At 41.6% G+C, this 5,766-nt stretch overlaps 1 long non-coding RNA gene across 1 annotated transcript; it reads right to left on the bottom strand.

Moving 5' to 3' along the window:
• Positions 1-3,138: 3,138 nt before the first annotated feature.
• Positions 3,139-4,369, bottom strand: LOC129490600 (uncharacterized). Its single transcript, XR_008660300.2, has 2 exons — positions 3,933-4,369; positions 3,139-3,494 (listed from the first exon to the last, which is right to left on the bottom strand). It is a non-coding gene; the product is annotated as an uncharacterized lncRNA (long non-coding RNA).
• Between the last annotated feature and the right edge of the window lie 1,397 nt (positions 4,370-5,766).

The raw sequence follows: 5,766 nt of genomic DNA, 5'->3' as shown, positions 1-5,766 counted from the left end.
GGGTGTGTGGTGCGACAGTGCCCACACTTAGGCCTGCCGCTAATCAGTGATTCATTCATGTAAACTCCACTCTAAGCTCCTTGAGGGCAAAACCAGGCGCTCTCACACACTGGGTGCTCAGTGAATACTGAACCGAGGAATCTAAGCATAGCTGGTGCTCAAACATTGCTTTCTGATGAACTGACTTAAATATTAGCTCTTTTTGTAACATTAGGACCGGCTGAAACCGATTAACCATTACTTAAGTTGTTACAGCGAGGCAGAGCCAAAATCTCCCGGGCATGTGCAAGAGGGAAAGCTTTCTAATTGTGAACACCACGCGCCCGCAGAAGGCTGCATTGGCATCACCTGGGACTGGTTAGAAATGCCAAAAACGCCTGACCCGCCCCCAGGTCCAGAAGACAGATTTGAGCTTTGCCTCTTGTCTCCTTGCCAGTTGACTGGCAATAAAGGTTTTTCTTTTCTCAAAAGCCTGGGCCACAGTATTGGTTTCTGTGTGCCTCCGGTTACGAGCCCATTGCTCAGTGACACTTTCAGTCAGTATATCATCTTCACTGTGCAATGCTCTCTACTAAGCTGAGAGCAAGGAATAAGAGAAAATGAAATTTCTGCCTTGCGAGAACTCACACAGAGTATGGAGTTGTGTGGCTGTCTTCAAGGCTGTTCGGGGCGGGCAGGTAGAGAAGCCCGGCAGCGCTTTCCCTTGGGCCCCCCTATGTTTTAAACATATCTCTAGATTGCAATTATCCACCTCACTGTAAAGCCTTTCCTGACTATCCAAATTAAAAGTGCTGCCCACCCACCCACCGGAACACCTCCTAGTTCCTCCTCTACTTTATTTTTCTCTTTGCACTCACCACCATCTGATAGACTGTGTGCCTCTTACTTATTTCATGTATTAACCTCTCCTGTAAAATGTCAGCAGCATGAGGGCAGCTGGTCTGTTTTGTTCCCTATGCCCAGCACCTAGTTTAGGATTTGACACATTGTAGCTATCTAGTAAATAATTGTTGAATTAAGAAATGAATCCTTTTGTTTGTTTCTCCACCTAGACTGTGGGGCTGTACACATCCTTGCAGTACCCAGCACAAAACAGGTGCACAATTAGTGGTTGCTGGATGAAGGAGTGGTTCGAAATGGTCCATGGTGGTAGGCCCCTGATTTGCTAATGTGATGAGATGTTGGACGAAAGAAAGAATCCCAGCCCTGTCAAGAGACTTTTCATCTATGCTATTGGTTCTCTATCATCATAAAATTATATGGTGATGATTCTGGCTTGTTGTCAGAGATTATTGCATCCCCACCTAGGGTACTGACCTTAAGAATATCCTCATAAACAGCATACTCATCAGGTTCCTACCCCAAAAAGCCCCAGTCCTCTATCTAGATAGTTACCACTTGTAATTCAGAATGGGTGAACTTTTTGATGCAACAGTTACTAAGTGGCTTCAAATTCCGTCACTCTTTTTTTTTTGCCCTGCCTAGTCTTTTAATTAAATGCCCAAGGAAGACAGTAATAATATCACCTGCTATTATTTATGTAGCACTTTCTGTCTACTGTCACCAAGCATGCTTCTGAGTATATTACATGCAATGATTGGCTCATTTAATCCTTACAACTATTTGGGGGTTTCAAGTTACAAATGAGGGAATTGAGGCACAAACTGGAATGCTCACACAGCTGGGAAGAGACAGAGCCACGATTTTAACCCAGGTTGTTCAGCACCATCTGAGTTTTAACCCACCATAGAGTAGACTCTCCAGAACAGAAAATAGGAAGTGCAGTAGGGGTCCCTCCACCCAAGCAGTGTAGGAGCATGGTCTGTGTTGGGAGAGAGGGATGACTTGTGTTCAAGATCTCACCTGACCCCAGTCTGCTGCTCTCCCTGTCCAATGGTGGGGGAATGAAAAGCTTCTGGCACAGCCATAACGTTTTAAAAAAATAGTTGTGCTTATTATTATTGTTAAATAGAGTATTTGAAGATTTCAGATGAACATATACAACATGGAAACTTTTAGCCCAATTGGAAAAAAGTAAATAAAAAGAAAACGTGGAACTCCAATCTTCTTAGTCCATATAGATATATATTCCCTTTGAGGAAATGGAGGGATATGGAAAGAAAATCTCACAGGAGATCAATTGGAGTGGTCATAATGATGATGGTAAGCATCTGCTTTCAAAAAGATTCATTACATAAACTATGTTTCAACTTACAGAACTTCTGAAACACATCTATTGGGTGTTGTGTATTTCCTACCCTATGCCTAGATTCTTGCTGAGGAAACAATATGCAAAGGGCAGCAAAAGTCAATAAAACTTATTACCGGGATTTATTTCATAAATGAACACATCAATAAACCAGCTCTGCGTGGCTGCCATAATTGCTTTCTAGTTCTTTGAGAACCACGTTTGGAGACCTGGACTCTTTCAGATGAATAACCTCTGCAAAAGAGAAAAACACAGACTTTGGATCCATCAGATTTGGGTGGAATCCAGCCTACCACTTACCAGCTGAGTGACTTTAGGCAAATTGTATAACTTCCCATTTAAAAATTACTTATAACATTGTCATGAGATTATATAAAGTACTCAGCCCATAGTAGCACTCAATAAAAATTAGTTTCCTTTCCTTTATTAATTACTTTTCAGCTAAAGTTGCCTTTAAATTAAGCCTACATTTTTCATATATGCATAATTTTGCCTTTTACCATATTGATTGCTTCCCAGAGGAACATAGCTACTAACATAAATTAAAATAAAATTTGGCATACATTGATATATATTTTAAAACTGATTTCATTTACCTCCCTAAATCCCAAAAGTGCTTTTTAAACTGGAGACTGTATTGCCAATGCATATTACTAATTACTGCTTTAAAATAAAAAGCTTTATAGAGGGTTAAATATGGTCCAGAATTAAATCTGTTTCTCTTGGTGTCCCAACCTTCTCTTATTCAATTGCAAGTCACGGATACAGATAGGAAAAGAACTGAAATTACTTGGCAGCTAGCAAATGATCAACCAATATTGTCAAAATCAAAAGTCTCAATGCAAATATTATTGGACAAACAAGGAAATGTGAAATAATTTGCTGTCCCAATTATCAACTGCTGTATAACAAACTACCCCAAAACTTAGTGGCTTGAAACAACAACCACTTTATTATATCTCACAATTTTGTAGGTTAGGGCTTTGAGCAGGGCTCAGCTGAGTGACTCTTCTGTTCCATGTGCACTAACTGGGGTCACTCGGTGGAATTCAGCTGGTGAAGGTGAATGGCCTGGTTTGGAGGGTCCTGGATAACTTCACCCATGTCTTTGCCCATTCGGGATGCTGTAATAAAATACCATAGACTGAGTGACTTATAAACAACAGAACTTTTTTCTCACAGTTCTGGAGGCTGAGAAGTCCAAGATGAAGTCATCAGTAGATTCGATATCTGCTGAGATCCTGCTTCCTAGTTCATAGATAGTGACTTCTCAATGTGTCCTCACCTGGTGGAAGGAAAGAACAAACAAAACAAGCTCCCTGGGTCTCTTATAAGGGCACTAATCCCATTGATGAGGGATCCACCTCATGACCTAATCACATCCCAAAGGCCCCACCTCCTGATACTATCACATTGGTGATTAAGTTTCAACATATGGCTTTGGGGGAACACAAACATTCAGACCATGGCATCTCATGTCTAGTGCACTGGCAGGGTGGGACTGAACTTGAGCGTTATCAACCAGAGCCCTACATGTGGCCTCTTCATCATGGTGGTTTTTGGGAAGTCAGACTTCTTATAGAGGAGGCTCAGGGCTCCAAAAGCAAGTGTTCAAGAAAAAGAAACAAGGCAGAAGCTACAAGTCTTATGACTTTGTCTCTAAACACCCAGAACGTAATTTCCACAACAAGCCTAGATTCAAAGACAGGGTGGTATATTATACCTCTCAATGGGAGAAATAGCAAAGAATTTCCAGACATCTTCTGTCTGCCACCGTTGTTTTCATGAAAGAAAGTGGCATCACAGGATAGGCGCGGTGGCTTCTGTCTGTATTCCCAACACTTTGAGAGGCTGAGGTGGGTGGATCACTTGAGCCCAGGAGTTAGAGAGCAGCCTGGCCAACATGGTGAAACCCCATCTGTACTAAAAATGCAAAAAATTAGCCGGTGTGATGGTGCATGCCTGTAGTCCCAGCTACTCGGGAGGCTGATGCAGGAGAATCACCTGAGCCCAGGAAGTTGAGGCTGCAGTGAGCTGTGATTGTGCCACTGTACTCCAGCCTGGGTGACAGAAACTGTGTGTCAAAAAAAAAAAAAAAAAATCCATAAAAGAAAGTGGCATTACATAAACAAAGTTAGTAAAAACTTCTGTATTGTTTGTCCATTCATGGAGAAACATATGTTATTATCAGCATTAAGGAAATTTGTGATGAAAACCAGTAGTCAGCCACCAGATATCCAATTTACAGAAATATTCAAAGTAATATAATCCAGAGATATACAAACTTTTTTCATCTGATTATCATTATTTTTAAATATTGTCCAGCATCCAAGTGAGCTATACCCAGCATAGAGAAGTAAAGCCCATGCACCCAGCATCTTTTTAACAAATATTTATTAGTGACCTACTAGGTGCTGGGTGCCATATTACATACTGAGGATATAAGGTGACCAAGGAGAATGTGCTTCATGCCCTCCAGGTCTGTGGGCTTTGTAGTATAGTGGGAAAGGCAGACAGATAAACAATAAAGATAGAGGATGAGAAGTATAACGATCGGCTGTCCTTGTTAGGGTAAGCTAACTGCTAAAATGAACCGCCAAATTATAATGCAATAGTAGCTTATTTCCTACTCGTTAAACAGTCTAACTAAGGTACTTCTAGGTTTTGGGTGGGGTAGGTGGGGAGGAAGAACCACAGTCCTCATTCCTTCAGGAACCAGGCTGGGGGAGGCTCAGCTCCAGGTTGCTGAGGTTGCCCTGAGCATGGACAGATAAGGAAAGAACCTGGAGACTCCCTCATGGGAGATTTTTTTTTTTTTTTTTTTGAGACGGAGTCTCGCTCTGTCGCCCAGGCTGGAGTGCACATGGGAGATTTTTATGGGAGCGGCACTTTCGGGTACAGAATGCATTCCATTCCCAGTGGATGCCTGAAATGGAGGATGGCACCAAACCCGGCCAGGATCAACTGGAACACATTTCTGCTCATGTCTTCCAACCACAAATTCAATGCTTTCTCATCTTAAGTAAGCACTTACACACATGGTGGCCATAACATTTGCAGCTTGAGGTGAGATAGCAAAACTAGCACCGATTTATTTTCCCAGAGAGATTTGTTCTTGAAATAGATCTTAGCAACTTCAGCATACAATTTTTTTCTTTCCATATTGAGAAATTTCACTTTTTCACTTAAAGGAAGTACTTTACAGCTTCTCTTTGGAATATCCCAATTGCCCACATCATTACTATTGTACAGAGGAGCCATTACTAGATAAAATAAGGGTGATCAAACTCAAGCACTGCGATGTCATGACACCAATCTGATAACCTAGATGGCTACAAAGTGACCAGCAGGCAGGAGTGTAGACGGCATGAATATGCTGGACAAGGGATGATTTGTGTCACTGGAGAGGACAGGGCAAGACAGCATGAGATTTCATCATGCTACTCAGAATGGCACAAATTTAAAACTTATGAATTGTTTATTTCTGGAAATTTCCATTTAATATTTTTGGATGGAGACTGATCGTGGGTAACTGAAACCACAAAAAGTGAAACTGC

Source organism: Symphalangus syndactylus, chromosome 9 (assembly GCF_028878055.3).
Source record: "Symphalangus syndactylus isolate Jambi chromosome 9, NHGRI_mSymSyn1-v2.1_pri, whole genome shotgun sequence".
Taxonomy (NCBI): Eukaryota; Metazoa; Chordata; class Mammalia; order Primates; family Hylobatidae; genus Symphalangus; species Symphalangus syndactylus.
The sequence above is the reverse complement of the archived record's forward strand: the minus strand, read 5'-3'. Positions and strand labels throughout refer to the sequence as shown.